The 20,582-nt window shown below is 43.3% G+C and overlaps 1 protein-coding gene and 1 long non-coding RNA gene across 12 annotated transcripts in view; one reads left to right on the top strand and one right to left on the bottom strand.

Moving 5' to 3' along the window:
* Positions 1-4,670: 4,670 nt before the first annotated feature.
* Positions 4,671-17,065, bottom strand: LOC130147437 (uncharacterized). Its single transcript, XR_008821245.1, has 4 exons — positions 16,930-17,065; positions 16,083-16,206; positions 14,581-14,773; positions 4,671-5,725 (listed from the first exon to the last, which is right to left on the bottom strand). It is a non-coding gene; the product is annotated as an uncharacterized LOC130147437 (long non-coding RNA).
* A 40-nt stretch (positions 17,066-17,105) lies between these two features.
* OSBPL3 (oxysterol binding protein like 3) overlaps positions 17,106-20,582 on the top strand; it is a 92,649-nt gene continuing 89,172 nt past the window's right edge. For 3 of the 11 annotated variants that reach the window (XM_056334529.1, XM_056334524.1, XM_056334528.1), the window contains exon 1: positions 17,152-17,315. The gene's annotated coding sequence lies outside the window, so the exon portion shown is untranslated. Of the gene's footprint in view, positions 17,329-18,274; positions 18,396-20,582 lie in introns of those variants that run through there. The other 8 variants (XM_056334525.1, XM_056334530.1, XM_056334526.1 and 5 more) reach the window with 6 other exon arrangements.

The following is a 20,582-nucleotide window of genomic DNA, read 5'->3' as shown; positions in this document are numbered from 1 at the left end:
TCTTTCAGTGGAGTTCTTCTGACAGCAGCACATCCTCGGAAACAAATGTTCTAAACTTAGGCTTCTGTAGTTGCACTCTTGGCTGCAACTCACATGGAGTTACGGGGTGGGGGTGGGGGATGGGGGCAGCGGCAGCGGGGAAGAGGAGGGGGGAGAGAAAGAATGAGAGAGAGAGATCTGAATGGCCAGGAAATATGATTGCTGTGACTGACACTTTACGATTTGTAATTTTATGCCCTTGAGCAATGGACAGAAAGGAATATTGAAAGAATCCTTTTATTTTTTTCCTCTTCTTGCTAGCACAGCTGTTTCTTTTCCCAGGTTAAATTCTGGAGTATTGTTTTAAAAAAAGCCAACATATCTTCAGAAAAAAAGAGGTTACAGGTTCCATATTCAAGGTGCTGTTGGAAGTTGTAATCCCATCCTGCCAGTCATCCCTAACTTCATACCAGGAGTCTCCTACACCACAGCTTCTGTTTATAGCTTCTCACAGCCAGATCTCTGGTTTGTGTAGATTGGTTGGGCTCCCTTGACATCTTCCAAAAGATCATAGGCAGTGCTCAATAAAGAAAGAGACACCTAAAATCTGCTTCAGACATCATTTTGTTAGCACTAAGAGGAGAAAATCATACCTTGGTGGGCTAGCTTCCTAGGGTATTATCTAGGGATAGAAATGTGTCTTGAAACAAGACCTTATCTACTTGTTTGTTGCTATTTAAGAAAGTCAGGTCATTAAATCCAGTTACTCATATCAATCTTCCCTTGAGAATCTTGTTCATCTTTTCTGTTTTTCTGTAAGTCAAAAGATTTTGTGACAGTTTAGAAATATCTCATCATAGCTATGCTGTATTTATTAGTCAGAAGTCTGATAAGATATGGCCTTTTCTTCTTATGACCCTCCAAACACATTCTTCTACTTTCATTTATTTGCTGCGTCTGGCTTACAGCAGCTCTTCAAATGGCTTAATATAGCATGTAAATAGAATGAATTTGCAAAATATGGAGCATCAAAGAAGTGAATTACATTGTACTGCGTCCTCCCTCATTTCTCAGGCTAATATAAAATGGCATATGCTTCTGTTACTGAACTGGAAACAAGTTGTTTCTTTTCTTTAAATTTAGGTTATGGTGAAAGGCTAAGGGTACTCCCACATGCTTACATGGGAAAATATTATAAGTATGAATCATCTTTATTGCATTTTCTTCCTCCCTGATACTAGCAATATGGCTAGTGATCTCTCCCAGCAATGAGATTGTGTGTGCTGTTCCACCCTTGATGTACATCTGACGGCTGGGATTGGGACCAGTACTTGGTTTTCACAGTTGCCAGCTGAGTTTCACACTTATACTACTTCTATCCTGAAATTAGCAGGACAAAAGAGTTTGTGCAAAGCCCTACTGAGCTGTTAGTGTAACGGCTATTATTAGGATAGTGTTGGGAAGCAAGACTCATTTTTCATTTATTATTGAATGAAGTATCCTGTCAAGATTATTTTACATAGCTAACTCAGGTTTCCTACAATGAATGATCCAATTATCACCTGCATTGCCACTGATCATGCAGATGTAGACCACAGGAATACTGGAAGACCAGAATTTGCTCAAAATTGTTAATGTTGGTAGAGTTGAGATGTCTGTGGCCTTTCAGATGACATCTGCAGCTCAGGGGAGGCTAGGTAGGGAAGACTCAGAATTTCAGAAGTGCACAGTTTCCCCACTCAGACATGATGAGCTTTCTGGGCTCAGTGGCCCGGGAGAGCTGCCAGGGACTGCCATCATCACTTGTCTGCAGACAGAAGGACATGAGTAATGGTTTGGATGTCACCCCACACCTCTCCTACTGCAGAGCAGTGGTGGTGCTGCAGCAGAGTCACAATTCTCCCTGGAATCCAGGCTGGCAGCAGGAATGTTGTCCTACTCATGTTTTGCATCTCACGCAAACCTCTGGGCGTAAGTGACGCTTTGGCCTTGGCTAAGAAGAAAAACAGAGCTGAACCTGAGGTTTTTTCCCTAGATTTCTAGGTCTTGTTATTTGGAGTACCATGCACCTCTAGTGCTTGGCCAGGTTCTCACTGCTGTAGGTTCTCCCTCTCCAGTGTATAAGGATGCTAAGTGTGCACACTCTTAGTGGATTATTTTTCTTAGAGAGGGAAAGAAAGAGCATGTTGGTTTGTTTTTTTCTTTTTCACTTTTGTGTCTTAAGGAAACAAAGTCTTTGTCAAAGAGTTTTGAACATGTTGCTGGGCAGAGATCTCTGAGGAGTGAAGATCTGACAGGTGGTTGGATGGGGGCAAGAAAGAGGGAGCAGCAGGGGGAACTCAGCTGAGATTTCTCTCTGACAGCAGCTGGTTAACCAGTGACTGTGCCTGTAGCTCTTCATACCCTGTGCTTGCTTGTGCTCAGCAGGAAGCCTGAAGGCTGTAAACAAGGGACATAAGTAGATCTTTGGATGTTGTATGAACAGATCAAGGGACTGTAAGAGGAGCTTGAGGTGAGGAGGATTTAGCAGAGGTGGAGATTGGGGACATGGAGATTGTGGTGTTGCAAGAAACATAGGTGAGAGTTGGATTACATATATGGATTAGTGCTCAGGACACAGAAAATACATTTGTAAGACATCAGGCTTAACTGGCTTTACTCCTAACAGAATATGTTATTTCCCTCTTCAGTCCCAATTGCCATAGCTCTGTTTTTGTATCAGACCCCTCGTCCACAATGAGTAGAGAGGCAGGCACAAACTTCCACAGTAGCTTGACATTTTAGCATGGAAAAAAATAGTGTTTCCTAGCCAGGGAACAGCTGCCCAATAACTGCAGCAAATGGAAGAGCCCGAGCTCTGAAGTGCATGTGTGCTTCTGTCAGCAGTGGTTCTCTCTTTCAGTGCAGCGATCTGTACGAATTAGAAGCAGAAGTTGCTACACAGCCAGCTGATATAAGTAGAACTTACCCGAAGTGTGGTGCTTAGCACCTTCTCCTACTCTTGGCTTTCTGATGTGCTTAGTGTGGGTGTTCTGCAAATGTGAATAGGCCTTATCAAGCTGTGACCTTGAAAGAGCTGCTATTATGCAAGAAACCAGATTCCACTTGTACAGTGCTTGTGTAAAAGTTACTAGCAGTCCACCATAGAGTTATTAGCCGCTTCCTCGGTGAATAGAGGTTTTTTTCACTTGGCGGCATGCCTAGTTCAGAGTTTGTACTAACCAGAGACTAAGTCTAGATCTGTTACTTACTTCTAAGAATAGCATTTGCAATAGATCTGATTGCTGTTCCCTTTGTCAAGGTAACCGTGTAACCTTTTGTAGTTCAGTATTATGTTCTTACAAAACTTGAGCTTTACAGAAGTCCTAAGACAAATGGCAACAGCAATAATATTTCTTTGAGTCTCCAAGAAAGTGGTGGGATATTGACAAAGTGAAAAGACTTGGGATAATTACCCTCAGCCTTCCAGGATCCATGTTATTCACGTACGTGATCTGACGTAAAGTATCGTGGAACTTTACAGGATGTGTAAAAGGAAGCGCTGTGCCTACTGGCAGCTGGAAAGCCCAATTTCAGAGAGCAGACCAAAGGCATTGTACGACATTCATTTCACCAAGCTGAAAGATGCTACAACAACATTATTTGTAGACAGGCAATGGGCAGTCTGTAAAAATGGTCCAAAACATTTAAAAAGGCACAAGTTTACTCTGCAGAAAATAAGATGACCATTATTTATTATTGTCCTAATCTAGGAATGTGAAGATCTAGCAGTAAAATGAGAAATAGAAATGGCCTGCCAAATTAGTGACACCCTCCTTTTCCTCGCAAGACTTAGACCACAGCCAGAATCCTTGCTACTTTGTCTTGCTCCCCTTACCAGTAAGTTTCAGAAACTCTCTGAGAAGATAATGGTTTGCAACTTTTATGATTACATCTCTGGAGTGCTGTCAGAAGGAAATGCTTGCCCTGAGCCGCCACAAAGTATTGTGCTGCCAAAGAAAGTGGCTCTTTGTAACCAAGGAACTAGAGATCTCCAACTTTTCTCAGCTCTGCTTACACAACTTTGTTGAAAACAGTCACAAAAGGCTATGTCCACATGGACAGCTTAACATGCTCATGCAACAAATATCTGACCATCAGAAAGAATTGTCAAGAATTTATTGTGGAGACAGAGGAGAAAGGAGAAGCAGGTTGCTAATACAAGACTAGTGCTTATTCTCTAGATGAGCTTAACACACAGTAGGATGTAAGATGTCATGCCAAATCTCCAGCGGTTCGCTTCACACCACGAAAAACACTTGAGCTTAGTCACTCAAAGGCATGTCACTGTTAGATGCGGGCAATTTGTTTGAAAAGTACGACTATGACTTGGCCACACACTAATAGATTTTGTTGCATTGTAAATCAATTGTATTCCTGATAAACTTTTTAATTGCACACTTTTTAACAGTTTGTAGACTTCTTAATATTGCTGAGTTTCCATATTAGCTCTTCTTATTACATCTGGAAGAGGCCCTTCCCATGCACAAATATTTAAAATACCTGCAGTTTTTTGAACCAGACCAGCGTTTACCTTTTATACCACATTATCCTTATTCAGGTGCCTACTTTCCTGGTCAAAAGCATCAATGTTGCTCTCCCACTGAAAGGTGTGCTTTTGGATCAGCCAAGAAATCTTTGGAGGAAAAGAGTAATTGTATGACAATGTTCTTTTTAATCTTTTGTATCACAACAGCAAAGAAATGTACAAAAAAGTCACATGGCCAACACCTTCTCTAGCCCAGGAAATGCAGACTACCCTAAAAAAGGCAGTGTCATGGACAAGACAGAATAAATGACAGTGGATCTGGGAACTGGGGGTTACTTGTCAACCAACAAAGTTAGAACTTTTACCCTTCTTAATTACTTCACACACTCACGCCCACTACCAGCCCAGTGTTACATCCACCAGGCCTCAACTTCCTTTCTCAGCAGGGCCATCACTGTCCATCCAGGAAGGCCATCCCCTGGCACTCACCTACATGCAGCCCTCTGGTCTCTAGGATCTTACCCTACTTTCAGGACCTTTCCTCTAGCCAAGAACGTCACCTTCCTTTTTCCAGGCAATCTTCTTTTTATTGAGACCACATCTTTTCAGAAACCCTTAATTTTATCACCAGCTCTTCTTTCCAGAATTCCAGGACCCCATTTTCCCCAGTCTGAACAGCCAGTGTGCAGAAGCACAATGCACATGATCAGTCTCGTAATTGGTGGTTCTGTCTCATCTCTTCATTAATTACAGGATTTGGGATGTGCCACTTCTGTTTAGTCCAGGTGTTAACAAAATCTAGTACCAGCCTGTACCAGTTGCAATTAGTAAGTAGCAGGCTTCTGCTTGATAGTTCAGAAGTTCAGCTTCAGACCTTCACCCTGCCACACATACATCCAACTATCTGTCCCTGTTAGCTTTCACAATTTAAGCCATTTTTTTACTTAGGATAGGCAGGACAGAAGTTTTCCACATTCTTCACCCACTGCATTAGCTGGCACTGGGATTAAAGGGCTTGGGGTGAATGCTTGAGGACGACTAGATTTTAAAGTATATCTGGCTGGAGAAACACTGCTGAATCCTACCTGGGCTTTACTGGAAGAAAGAATGTAGTTGGAAATAACTTGGTCATTTCTGTCTTCCCTGGCATGGGTCCACGAAGGCCACCCTCAGGTTTCTGGGCCAGAGTCAGGGCCACAATCCTGCCGAGTGAGGGAGCTGTTAGGATAAGATGGACAAGACAATAACAAAGTTAATGAAAACACTGGTAAAACTTGGCATCAGCACATACAAGAGATTTAATAGTAGGCAACTCTGCAGTACAAGGATCTCCAAACTCTCATAAGCTCTAACTCCTAGAGCACATCCCCATGGGAACATGGGTGTATTACTTCCAGACTTAACCTGGCTCACGTGGAGCCCATGAGAGCAGTGTTTCCAGGCCACCTAGTTAATTCTCCCCCACCTAACCAGGAGGAGACTGTCATTGTTTTGGATGGGTTAATATAAACTAAACCTCGCTTACTTGTATTTCATACAGGCTAAAAAAGACAATAATGACTGGATCTGGTGTCTAGGATGGCAGTGTTTTATCAAAAGTCTGTTCCACACTTGCAATGCTTCAACCCAGCTTTCATTAGAGACTCTTGCCTTTTTCTTCTTTTATATTTCTAGGAGCTAATTTCCATTTAATAAGTTATTTCAGCTGGATCACATAGCTAGGTTTTACTTCTTTTTAAAATGACTGAAAATTATTTAAGTTTATTCATTGTGAAAAGAGGCCCCAGAGTGTTGAGCATTCACAAGAGAAAACTATTTTTAGTCTTTTTTCTTAAGGAAACAATGCCTACTCAGCCAAGTTGTTTGCTCACCCATACGTCAATTTAGTTCTAGTAACTATAAACCTGCAGACCGACTTCAGGAAGACTTGGCAAATTTGCAAAGTTCCCATAAATCACGTAAAAAATCTGTGGTTAGGTAGAAAAAGCCTATTGTTTCCTTCATGATACAGAAAAGGGAAGAAAAATTAAGTCATTGTTCTTTTGAAAGAAAACAGGCTGGACCATTAGTCTGTGCTACATATTGACCAGGTGCAGAGCTCTAATTCAGCTACAGCACATCTTGCCTCATCCCTGCATGGTAATAAGAGTACTGGGAGTGAGGTGAGACTACTGTAGGAGAGCTTAGGGACATGTAAGTGTACTGGAAAAGATGAAGGGAAGACTGGGGTTATTGAGTGGACCTTTGTAGGAAACATGTAGAGAAACAAACCTGCAGGATATCAGACTTCATTAGTTCTGCTACCTGTGAAATACTGTCTTGTCTTTCCCTCTGGAGTTTCTTACTCTGAATTTTTTTTTACCATTTATATTCAGAAATCTCACCTGAATGACTCAGATCTTTTCAGCTGGCAGTTTGAAGATGTCATTGCCATTCAGCCTACATTTGCTGGATGAAAATGACAGCCACCTTTCTGAGCATCTTCTCCCTGAGCTACTTTGAGAGCACAGAAGCCCAAGCAGCACACTCCGTTTTTCCCCCCACGTTGTCTGTGTCACTTTGCTTTTCTTCTTTTTGGGAGTGTATACTGAATGTACACCTCACAATGACACTGGGGAACTTTTATGATGACAGTCATGATTTGTGAAAGTGTCAGCTTGTTACATCAGGATCATTTTCTTTCTTTTAGGTGTGAGATTTCAAGTATTGAAGGCATAGAGATTTTTAGCATGGATCAGCTGAACAAGGTCCTTTTCAAATTCAGGTTATTCTCAATCTCAAATACATACAGAAGTGACAGGATAACCACCTGAGGAGGTGAGAGGGGAAAAGTGGGAAAAATAGAAGTAAAATAGTAGAGGGAATGTTTGGATCTGCACTTGTGGTACATGTGAGTCTGGTAAAGGAACAAATGAGAAGAGAGGTAGATGAAATGAGGGAGTGGAAATGCAAAAAGCTGCACATGAAAGCAGTATCGTCTTTGAAAAATGCCTTTAAGTTTCAGACCTGCTCTGGAGCAGCCTTTTGTTAACTGACAAAGTGAAAACCAGAAGAACACTGCATAGTATCATATTATTTTGTTTATTACCTTTCATTTTCTTCTCATGTTAATACTTCATTCACTTTGCAACATCTGCTGAGCACTCAGCAGATGTCTTGGGGTGAGCTGTCAACATGCATTTGCATCTTGAGCACCACAAATTGATTTGATAGCTAAAATGGACAATTTAAACAAAAATTGGTTACAATTAAGATTGAAGTCTATCTTCTCCTTGCCAAAACAAACCACTGGAAAACACTGGTTCATTTGACACAGATACTCCGTTCAGCCTTAGAGAAAGGCTTTGCTTAAAAGAAGAGGAAAATACAATCTAACCCTCCAACATTACTGTTCCTGCCTCTTCAGTAAGCAAGCATGAAGTGGGACTCCTAACCACCTGCCTGAAGCATTTTCTGGGATAACTGAAAGGAATCAATGTTTTTTTGGCATACAACTAATAAAACATACTGGATCAGTTATAGGCATTAAAGCACTGCATCTTCTTGGGAATAGTTTAATCACTGCCAAGGTTAGGCATTCATTCTCTTTTTTTTTTTTTTCTCTAAGTAAATGAAATCCCTCAACCCACACCCTTTGGCACAGCTTGTGCTGTGGTAGCTCTGGAATTCCCCCATGAGATAGCATCTCCCTCACAAAGGAGGAAGAGGAACTGGTTCTGCTGCATCTTTGCCAATTGCTCCAGTTATTTCTTCACTTTTTTGAATATGGCTCTCAACCATTTATGGGTCTTTTCTTGTTGAAATTATTTAGCAAAGTCAGATCATACTTGCAAAGAGTCTCGAGATGACAGCAGTCACACTGGCAGTTTTACTGGTGGTTTTTTTAATGGTCTTCTTGCCAGTTCTGCTTAGAGCTGTCCTTGGAGGTTACAGTTCATTCACAGCCCACTGCACCCAAGTGTGCCACAGCCTATGTTCCTTCCAACAAGGCTTATATTGAACTTTCTCTGTTGGCATTTCATTTACAATTATATTGCTTCCAAACATTTACAGTAGCTTTATTAGATCCATCTGGTATTCTTCATAATCCTCACAAATTATGCCAAACCCAAATAATCTGTATCATAAGGCAATTTTACTATCAGACCATTCATCCTCCCAAGACTGCATAATATACAGAACACTGGCTCTAGCCAGGGTCCTGGGGGCATCCTGCTATTAACCTTTTTTCCATTTTAAGAGGTAGTAATTTATTCTAGCTCTTCATAGCCTCTCTCTCAGCTAATTTTTAACTCATGACATAACTTTACCTTTCACCTCTGATTCTCAAGCTCCTTTACAGCCTCTTCGAAAAAGACTTTCTTTGACAGTGTTTCAAGGCTCTGAATTAATTGCAACCCCTCATTCTTCATCAGCCATTATTTTAATATTGAAATATTGTTTATGTCTTAGAAAATAAATGTTTTTTTCTACCATTAGCAAGTGTCTTTATTTTGGTTTATCGAAGCCAGTGCATGGAAGGCATATTTGCTTGCTTTTCTCCCAGTGTTATGACTGTTTGCTTTCAGCCTATAATAGTCCTCCAGCTGCCTCAGAAATGCATTTTCTAACAAAAATTTAATTCTTTACCTCAGCACTGAGCTAAAATTCTATAACCTGTATGATTCCTAAAATCAACGTGAGTTCCACTTTAAAGAGTGAATACTATGTTTTTCATTTTCTCCTTGCAAAGTAAATGTTTGCCATAACACATTGCCTTAGCTCTTTGAGGTCAGATAAACAAGCCCATTTAATTCAAAGTGCATTTTTCATTTTGTAGGCTGGGTTTTCCTGAATTCAGCTGCTTCTTACTTTAGTTCTTACTAGACATTCATATATCACCAGCTTCCAGTTATGTAATGTGATTTAATTTCATATTTTCAAAGAAGTCTCCAGGAGTCTTTTGCCTTTATTACTTCTAAAAAGCAAGATAAACCCCTGAATTCCCCACAAGGTAGTTATTTCCTGCCATTCCATTGTACTAACTAGGGTGAAAATGAATGTACATAAACAGCTCTATGTCCCTGCCAAATAGTTTTCTTCTTTGGTTATGGGTGGAGGACTTTCCCTTTTTAATTACTTTAAAATACACCTCTTTGCTCTTGGTTCCTACAAATGTGTACAGACCAATGACCTCAAAATTTTTGCTATAGTATTTGCTTAAATTTGAACAGTTGTTTTGGTGGGTTTTTTAATTCCATTACAAAATAGCAGCTTATAAAAATAAAAAATTTAACAGCTGGTAAATCTGTGTCTATTTGTATTCAAAAGGAGATTTTAAAAGTGGCTGGCTTTAAAACCTTGTACAGACATCCCTTTTCCACACCTTTTCTGGAGGCAGGAAAGTGGAAAGGCAGCTGCACACCTCCATCGTGGTTGGGGGCACTGTTAATTGAGTTTGTGCTGAGTTACTACTTGCCTGATCAGCAACTGACTGGACTGAGGTGACCGTGATAAACTGGCTATACCTGGGCTGCAGGTAAATAAACTTCCTTTCACGACTTTTGCTAGTGACCTCTATAGTTGTGTTTGCCCAAGGCAGGCTGCATGGGAGGTTTGCTTTTCCTCTATTTTACTTTGTCAGTCAGTCAGTCAATGTGCACTAATGCCATAAATGCTTTTGTTCTTTTCTTTCTCAGCAATCACCTTTGAGTTTAATTAAAGGTTTTCGTTGCTTTAGCATTGTCAAAATTTTCTTAACCACAGAGAGCCATTCCTCAGCAGTAAACCCGCAGAAAAACAGCAAGTGTGAAAGGATGCATTGAGCAATAGACTAGGTAGCCTGTCTTGCCTCAGTTATCACAGGGCAACAGTGGAGGGATGTGGTTGTCCTGCCAACAGCTGCCTGGATTCTCGTCAATGTCTTGAGATGCAAGGGAAAATTCCAGCCACTCAACATTTTGAACTGTTAGGCGAGGCACCTGACCCCAAAGCGTGTTGAACTTGAAGGATGATTTTTCCATTGATTTCAACAGCTCTAGATCTGGTCCAATGCAGCTGCCTGGAACTGTAACATTACTTTGAATAAAGGCAAAGATTTAATTTCTTGGACATCCCTTCTGCCTGGAACCATTGCTAGCCTCTGGCAAAAAAAAAGGAAAAAAAAAAAAAAAAAGCAAATCTGTCTGGACTTACTGACTTGTTTTGTATGGAGTCAGGGTTATGATGTGTGGGAAGATATATTTTTCTGTCAAATAAGGTCTGCTGGCAGCATTGAAAATGGAAAGTAAGCCATACTAGTATGCTTCTGAATTGTTTCAAAACTCAGGCCATGACACTAATGGCTGTGGTACAGAAAGAGGAGAGGCTACTACTGTACATCAGCAGAACTCAACCCACCTAGCTTAGCTTTTCCCTGCTGCAACTTGGCAGTCAGACAGAACAGTTCCTCTGTTGGAAGTCTCCTGATGCAAAATGAACAGTTAATCACACCAGCAACAGGCATGCTTTCTACTCTCCTCTAGTGAAGTTCTTATCTAAGCACATGTAGCTAAGAGCTGTGGCAGTGGATAGGTCTGGTACATTAGTTTTTTACTGAGGTGCAGGTCTGGGGGTGCAAAGTATCAATAGGCCAAACTGGCTGAAACTATGCCTAGTCTGAGAGCTAGGAGACTGTCTGATCACTGGAGCAGGAAGGCTCTGGAACAGCTCTTTGGTTGGAGGCCAGAAGCCTAACTTTCAAGTGAGTGTGAGGAGATCTGATCCTCTCTTCTTTCCTTCTGACACCAGTGAGGAATATCTGTTTGCTAACAAGTTTAATGTCTGTAGCTAGACTTGCAGACATTGTCAGGGTCGTGCTCGTTACTGCCATTATTGACCCTTGCTGAGTCAATGAAGCACTGGCAACTTTAAGGACTTCACACAATGGAAAGCTTTGTCCATGCTGGCAGGAAATGTGCCTTGTAGGTATAATTTACAAGGTTTGAACAATTATGATTTATTTTTACTTTGAAGTGAAACACAAAGGCATCTATCCCATGGCCTTCCAGATATATATTCAGTGCCCTATCTTAGCTTTTGCTTTCATGGTCCCGAAAGAATGAAATAACTTGACGTCAGCAGTTTTTGTGCATTAATGTTTCCACATTTTTCCTATTGTGTGCATTCAAAAGAAAAGAATAGCAAAGGTAGCACTAATAAGAGAAATTGGGATGCTAGTCTCACTGCAGAAAACACGAGAATCTTCAAAGATTAAAGAATCTGTGTGTAGTTCCTCTGAGAAAAGGAGAGCAGGAGCCTAACCTCTGGACTTTAAGTGCTCCACGCTATGTGCAGTAGTTACAGAGAAAGAATAACAAAAGAGGTATGCCTGTGCCTCACCCAGAGCCCAGTGAAGTAGAAACTTCAGTTGCAATGGTCAATACATTAAGTCTTCCATCTGCAAGTACCTAAGACTTTAGAAAGACAAAACACCTGTGGGCGTGGAGTATCTGCTACTCCTTTGTGCCCCACAGGAGGTTTCTGTCTCTCCTACTCCAGAGAGAACCCCCCACTAGCAACCCGAATAACCAGGCTTGCATGAGTAGGAAGGATAATCTGGCCCACAGTGCAGTGAATTACGCTGTTTCCTAATAGCTGTACTGCTGCCTGCCAGTTGAACTGCATCTGGATGCCAGATTCTGCAGAGGCCTGTATCACATCTCTCTAAACACGCTTTCTGAATACGGTAAATTTCTATGTACTCTGATACTTTCTGTCTTAAGTAATATGGAAAAAATAGGACTGTTTTCTTCCATCTGACTGCATTTTATATAAATACTAAAATCCTAGAATACTTGGAAGAATGAGTAATAGTCACCAATGAGGGGGAGGATAAATGTTATAAAACAGCATCTGGCATGTATGAAACCAGCAGAAGACTGACAAATCCAGAATCTTCAGTTGCCAGTTTGTTTAGCTTTTCTTCTTAAAGGAAAATGCTACTATTTTAAAAAAATCAGAATAATTATATCTTGAAAACCTTGGAGTTGCCTCTCATTTCCAAGTCAGTATTAAAATTACTGCTTGAAGCACGTCCTCATCTGTGTGAAGCAGAAGCTTAGTGATTCTTAACTCCCTGTTTCTCCAGCAGTCTGGATGTCAGATTTTCTCATTCACCACACAGTGACCACTTGACATTCACAAGTTGGCTCTCAAATGCAGTAAGCCTGGGAGCTAGACCAAACACAACTGGGCCCTCTCCATTTCCCTGGAGCTAAATGGAAAATTAAATTAACAGCAAGAAAAGTACTAGCAATGAATGTTACTATTAGGAATTCAGCTACTTCCAAGTCCACAGGTCTTGTTGTGGAAGGTGCTGCACAAACACACACACACACAAAAGACAGGGTTCTTCAGAGTCTGCATTGTCAGCTTTGTGTGTTTTTTAAAAGAAATGGTGTTACATGCCTTCTCTATTTCTTTGCTGTCCACTGGCACCTTCCAGGTTGGATTAGCAATGCTGTGGAAAGAGACTGTAAAGCTATCTTGTGTCATGTTACCCAGCAGGTAAACACTACGCACAGTCATGGCAGCCACAGTGAATCTGTGCGTCTTGTTAATGTTTGTTGCCTGGTTTATCCTACTCCAGCTTTGTAAGTCTTGGGCCAGAGCAAACTTCTTTTGCCTATTTGGCACAGGGACTCTCTTGAAGAGCAATTTGGGTATGGGGAATGGAATGTTTGCTTGCTTTCTCCACTGTAGTACAGTCCACAGGGGTAATTCCTTGCCGAGTGCCAGGCTGGTGGATGTTCATTCCTTGTCAGTTTTTGCCTTCCCATTTTGACTAACCTCAGGCCACACATCTGCTTTGCCAACACAGAGAGACTAAGACCTCCTGCTTTCTCTGCCCTCATCTGAATAAGTAAACTACAGCCAGTTAAGAAGTTTGTAAACAGAAGAATAAAGGCTGATGTGACAGCAGGTCTTTCCCCCACAACTGTAGAGTTCCAATCACCATACAAATGAGGGGCAGAATCAAGACTGCTAAAAGTATTTACAACAATTAATGAATTTTGCAACACCTGTAAGATGCTTTCGTATGGACCTTACAGCATGAGGCACTTCAGAGGTAAGCCTGGTACCTCAGATGTATTCAGAAGGGCTCCAAAGCTAGTTTAACAAGGCTAATTCTGGCTGGGAAGCCAGACAAGCCATGAAGAAGACACAGTGACTACGGTCATGTGAAAAGAGGCCTGGACAGATTAGGGAGACAGGGAAGCATTCAGAAGTACCAGCAAGAACAACACAGCAAAGGTAGTGCCAGTAGCTTGCATAATACCAGCCTGTAAATGCAACAGGACAACAGCAACATTTGTCAATGGGATAGAAAGCTTCTCAGCAGTGACTGAGAATAACATTAAAAAAAAAAAACCAAAACAACAAACTGGCAGAAGGACAGAAATAACATGATGGGGAAGGCTGGAGGAAAGAGGAAAGCTATCAAGGACAGATTTATTTTGGTACACAAGGAAAGATGATGCTGAGTTTCAAGACAGGGAACTAGTGCCCAGGACTGAATATATATGTGCACAGTCATCAGAAGAGAAAGACAGATTAATACAATAACTTTGCAATGTACACAACTCTCCTGCTGCTCACACCTCAGCCACAAGGGTACTTATAAATATATTCCTCTGCTGTAAATGTAGAAGCTCTTCACAAGTCTTACTTGTCTTAGTTGTTCAGCTCAAACCACAGGACATAACTTATATCTTACAATCAGCCTTTCTTTCTCTGGTCTGTATACATGGTATGGAAGTTTGTTCACTCACATGAGACTAAGATTGCTTAAACATGAAACATCATTGCACATCTGTGAGTTCAGTAGAAATGCAGTAATTATTTTCACCTAATAATTAGGAAAAAAAAAAAGCTGGAAATCAAAAGACAATCCCTTTCATTGCAGTACTGGGGAACTTAATTGTGAACAGTCTTTACAAAACCACAGGAAAGAGCAAGCTAAAAAGACACACATAGTGGTAGAGTTTTAATTCAGGCCATGTAATTTAAATCTGTATTCTATTAGATCAAAGGGAAACTGAATTAAAAAATACCTGTTGAATTATGCAGAATGGAGTTCTTCTTCTTAATAGCTCTGGAAAGATTACAATGTCATGAAGCTCCATCAATCAGAACAGAAAAACTGAAGACCAAGGATAAATTGAAGGTTAAGTGCATGGTGCTGAGGAACACCCTTAACCACGTTCCTTTTACTATTATAAACCAGATGGGTTTGAGTTGACAAATCTGTTAAGAAGAAAAACCAGAAATCTATATTCAGACAGAGGCTTTCTGCATATACATTTACTCTGATGTGTACAACCATCTTGTATTTTGCCATCTCAGTTAACAGATTCACTACTCTGTGTGTTGGTTTTCTAACAGAAAGAATGATCTTAGTCTCAAAAGGCTGCCTATTAATTTATTTCTAAACTCTTCTTTAGGCCCGGAAAAGAAAGCACTCCAATATCTTTTCATTATTTCTGTTTAGCAGAAAGGCAGAACAAAGGGAAAGGAAACAAAGCCCTAAATCCATAGAAAGCTCAAACTTCTTCCTGATGTAACTCCAGGGAAATAATTCAATACAGCCTGGAGATGTGCTCAGTCCCTGTTTTTTGCTGTAATGAACAGTAAATGTCCTAAATATTTCAGGAACCTCAAACAGTTCAGTGGCCAGTACTCAAGATGGAGATTTTGGACTGAAAGAGAATTTTATTTTTGTTCTGTTCATTTCCTTTTTGTTGCAGGGCCTGGAGATCATACATCCTCGGGGAGACACAGAGTTCCTTTCTAAATCACGAGGTGGTCTGTGTTTGGCTTCAGTGGGAGCTGGAATAGGCTGCACATGCATACGAAACATACTGTTACCTAACAGTATGTTATTATATCATGTGATCACTAGAAATGTGTAACATCAACATATTCCAGTTGCCTAATTTTTCCTTAACTGGTTTGCTGTTGCAGGCTATTTGGTGCCTTTAGTTCAACAGTTGTGCTCTTTAAAAGGACAGTGCTAATTTCACCCTAAAACTTCTATTTATAAACCCAAACTTATAAAACCTGAAATCTGAGGAACCGCTATATGCTATTGTTGAATTCCATTTTTTTGCAAGCTGATAAATACTCTGGCAATGCCTGGATTCCCATACAGCAGCAACTTGAAGCTAGATTAAACAATACAATCAAAACTAAAACTGCTTCTGTTGCTTTTCATTGACTTTGCTGCTTGATGCTGACCAAAACATCATTGCTCGGGTTTTCATTGTGTAGGCAGCATCTTCACAAGATATCATCAGGCCGTATAGCTACAGTGAGCAGCAGAGGCAAGAGAAGCCCTCTCTGCTGTCTTAGCCCAGAGACCAGCTCCGAAAGTAGCATTGAAGGTGTTTGGGTTGCTTTGGTGTCTATGGTTTGGGAAGCTTCTGCTGCGTAACATTCTTACTAAATGTGTTAACTTTGTGGTACTTTCATGTCCTTGTAAGGTTTCATTCAAAGTGCAAGGTACTACTCGCGGGTTATGCTACCACAAGTGCCCATCCATGAGCACCCTCCCTACCTTTTGGGATGGCACTTGGGCTTGCTTTTCCAAGTGCTTCTGTTCTAACGCAGTGCCAACAGTACAAATGAAGAAAAGTGCTTCTGTTTCCCATAATCGCTCCAGCTGAGGGAAGCACCAAGTTCTGAATAGAATCGAAAAGCAGCTGATCAGTTTGGGGCACATGAGGCTGAGTAGGGAAATCAGGGTCTTTCTTCCCACTCCTCGCCCTTTCTCCTGAGTGTGGATTAAATCGCACTTTGTGAAACAAAAAACTGCGTGAAGCGGGTGCCAGGTCACATCCCGTCTACATCCTTGCAAGCAGAAATCATTTTGGAAATCTTTAGCGCACACATTAAAGGGTTCATGGAAGCAGTCCAGAGCGCTTCTAACGGCTTGGATCTAATTAGTCATTCAAGTTGTTTCTTCTTAAATAAGACTCGGAGGAACGTGCTAAATTTGGGATGCCGGGGCGGGGCGGGGGGAGGCGGGAGGGGGTTTCTCTCCCACCGGAGGAGCCCCCCCGCGGCGGCGGGCAGGGTGGGCGCGGGGAGCGCTCTCCGGTCGTCGATCCCCTCAGGCCGCTGGGTGCGCGGCGACGCCCCGACAAGCCCCCCCTGCCGCGGCCGCCCGCCCGCCCCTCACCCCGGCGACGAGGCAGGCCGCGCCCTCAGGACGGGGCTCCCGAGGGGGCCACCGCTCCCCCGGCCCCGGGGCTGCCTCAGGGCCGGCGTGGGATTAGCTCCGCGCCTCGCCCCCTCCCCCAGGCGCCCTGCCCTGCCCCCGATGCTTAAGGGCGGCTCGCGGGCTCAGCTCCGGCTTAGCCCGGGGCTCCTGTCCCCGCGTCCCCTCAGGGACCGCTCCCCACCTGTCCGCCGGGCGCTGCCCGTGACGTCATGGAAACACCCCCTTCCCCCGCCCCAACGGCGGGGAGGCGGGCGGGAGCAGCGCCTTCTTGGCGCGGGAGCGGGGGTGCGAGCGGGCGCTTCTCGTTGGCCAGCGCCGCTGCCAGTCGAGCGCGGCGGCCCCGCCCCCGGTGCCTCTCGTGGACGGACGCTCTCCAGAAGCCGGAGCGAGCAGAGGTGTCGCTCCGCGCGCCCCCGCCCGGACCGGCGCAGGTAGAGCGGCTCTGTGCGGTCGCGGTCGCCGCTCCTGCCCGTCTCCTTCCTCCCTCCGCCCTGCCGGCAGCGGGGCGCCGCTGCTCGGGGGGCCATGGCGGGGGCGCCCGGGGGGCGGTAGCTCGGCCGGCGGCAGGTGAGGAGCTCAGGTGGGTGTCCGGGCAGGGCCGGCGGCCGTGGGGCCGCTTCCCTGCCGCGCCGTAGGGACGGGGCAGCGGCGGGGCGGGGCGGGGCCCCCGGGTGGGCCGGCGGCCGTCGTGGTCCCTCGCTGAAGCGCCGCCGGGGAGGGGAGTGGAGGGGGTCCGCGGCGGCGGCCGCCGGCGAACTCGCCACGCGGGAAAAGTGGCTTTTTACCACAGGAAAAACGCCGTTCCCGGCCCGGGCGCGACGGGAGCCCGGGAGCCGCTGGCCGGGAGGCTGCTGGCGGCGCAGCGCCTCGGCCCCCGCCTGCCCCGCCGAGCCCCGCTCCGGTCACCGCCCGCGGGGTGCCCGGCGCCGCCGCTGCAGCCCCGCGCGGCGGTTCCCGGGGGCGGCCAACTTCAGCACCGTTCCCTGCTCCGGGAGGGTGCTGCCGGCAGCTGCCGGTCGCTCGCTTAGCGCCCGGTGTGCGCCGTGCGGCACCGAGGCGGAGCGAAGTGCTGGCGGGCCGCGGAACGCCGGGCAGGGCAGCTCCACCGCGGGCTGCCCGCTGCGGGGGGTCCGGTGCGAAGCCGTCACTCTCGTCTAAATCCCTGGTTCTCTGTGCTCCTGTAAAATAAAAAATGTCACCATTATTTTTTTACCCTTTTTTTTTTCTCCTTCTTGCCCACACCTTAAAGAAAATAGGTTAATTAAATCTAGCTGCTTCAGTTTCCAGGTTGATTTAACTTCCATTTGAGGACAAATTTGTCAGTATGAGCATTTAAATGCTCCATTGCTTGAAAACCGTTTGGTACGGTTCACTGACAGTGAAGTATTCTTCACTGACACTTGCTGATTTATTTTTACTATGAGGGTGTCTGGAATAGGTAGAGAAAAGGATGTTTTAATAAATTTTCTTCCTTGTAAGGTAATTTGCCTGCCGTACGTTTTTGTCCTAGGCCTCTAATGATGGTAGCAGCGTTTCTGGCCGTTTTCTTCAAAAGGATGCAGGGAACAGTTGGTTGTTGCTTCATCCCTTGACTTTCAGTGATTAATCATAGAGTTCAGAATGTTTCACTCAATTTCAACAGAGCTTGTAAGTCCAGTTTGGGGATTTAAAGCAAGTGTTTTCATGGATGTTTTTTTCTGTAAAGCCAAGGGTAACAACAGTTTTAATTTCCATGAGCTTTGCTTTTTTATTACTGAAAATGGTTATTTTTTAAAAAAACTCAAGTAACACTCCATAGTCTGTACTCCCAATAGATTAAGCTAAATAATTTCTACTGTGGCTTCTAGTCAGTTTTCAAAACTATAGCACTCATGTTTCTTTATTTTCTTTTTCTTTACTCTGATATCCCTCTCCCCACATACCACGTTAGGCCCATTTATGTCCTTTCATCATTTTGTATAATATCTGGGTTTGCACGCAGAAAAGGTGGAGGGAATTTTAGGGAATGGAGATGCGCTTTTTGTACGAGTGTGCCTGTGTGTGCACTGAATGGTTTTGGGCAGAAATCACTAGCATGTTCACCAAGGACAGGAAATGATGATGAGACTCAGCTGGAGTTTGCTCATTGCAACACTGCATGTGTGGCTAGCTCATTTACTTTTTGTAAACGTAAATATACTGTATTTTACACAAAACCCTATCTGCTTTTATTTTTTAGGGGCTGTGTTTATGTTGTAAAGAATTTGGTCTGGGTCAAACTGTATCTATTATAAACAGATGCGTGTCGATGTAATAACCTTGTCTCCATTTGTTGCATTCTGTAGGTCTGGTTACGTGCTGTGTAGGAAGCAGAGTGAAATAGGGCATTATCCTGGTAGTCTTGGGTCTTACAGTTTCTAATTGTAACAGTGCTTTAGCTACAAAATGAGAAAAGCCTTCCTATTGAAAGGTAGTTCATATATAAATTGCTAATATGTTTTAGACTTAAATTTGATTTGCTGTAATGTGTATTTCAAGAAAATGCTGTGACAAACAAGGCAGCAGAATGAGTATGCGATTGCGCAGTCACGGGGCACTTTTATGTCAGAAGAAACACAGTATCTATATCAGTGTATTTTGATCTTATTGAAGTAATTCTCAAGTTATTTCAGTCATATAAAGATTTGACTCCCCAAAGGTGCAAAGTGTTGCTGATAAAAGGATAGGGGATAATACACCACTGCTAAGGTAGCCAAAGAAACTTCTAGCAGAATCTAATTGCCTCTTCCTATATCAAGTTTCAGATAATAGGATGCAGATATTCTGAGATGTGGCAAACAACTCTCCAGACGGGGACTAACGTGTTTCTGTTACTGAATTTACCTAGCTCTGCTCTTTGAGATGCTGGGGTTTCGTGTCTGTCTGCTGCATTTGTGGTTGTGTTCAAGCAGTATGCTTTGGGGGACAGACATTGTTTTTAGTCCCCTGCAGCTGTCACTTGTGGTACAAGTGTGTAAATCCTTGAATGTTGTGCCTTAAAATACATGTCTAATTGCTTTAGTTGCTTGTTTATCTGAAGGGCAAGGAGGTTTTGTCCCGTTGTGGGTACTTGTCCTTATTTTGCTAACATAAAATGTATTTCCTTGATATTAATTTCTAATTGCCTTAGAGAAACTTGCTATCTGTCTTAAAGGCTGAGTGACGTGGGTGTTGGTGCTAATGAATATGACTATCTAGGTGAAGTTGGAAACTTAACAGCTAAGAAAAGCACATCTGTGGGTCGGATCCTGGAAGGCAGGATATCCGTAACTCCTCCTTTCAATATGTATCAGCTTGTTGCTCATGTAAAGTTCTTCAAGCTGCTTGGTACTTTTACGTAGTGCATATGTTCAGAAATAGCAGATTCTATTATATATGGAGTTATGACATGAATTAGCACAGAGTTGGAGTGGTGGTTTTGGAGCTCTGTCAACATAAAACTTGTGACACATTGTTGCAAGTTGCTTGAAACATTTAGAAAAAAACAACAACAACAACAACCAGAGGACAGCCTCAGCAGGGGGAGAAAACAGAAAACTTGCACAAATTCTTTTCTGTATTCTAGTGTTCCAACTGAGATAACTGTTAAATGAGCAGAGTTATTTTTTAAATACAAATTCAGTGGAAATTGTGGTATGTGCCTTGTTAATCAAAGCAGCGAGCACTCGAAGTGCTAGCTGAGACCAAGAAACGCATTTGGTCATTCAGCCCGGTGCAGCTCGGCCTCTACTGCCCTGCCTGCCCGGGGTGCCAGGACGGGGCTGACCCAGCGCAAGCTCCTTAGGATGGGAGCCACGTGTTAGCGCGTAGTGCTAA

Source organism: Falco biarmicus, chromosome 4, assembly GCF_023638135.1.
Source record: "Falco biarmicus isolate bFalBia1 chromosome 4, bFalBia1.pri, whole genome shotgun sequence".
In the NCBI taxonomy this organism is placed as follows: domain Eukaryota; kingdom Metazoa; phylum Chordata; class Aves; order Falconiformes; family Falconidae; genus Falco; species Falco biarmicus.
Note: the sequence above shows the minus strand (reverse complement) of the source record. Positions and strands in the feature narration are given on the sequence as shown.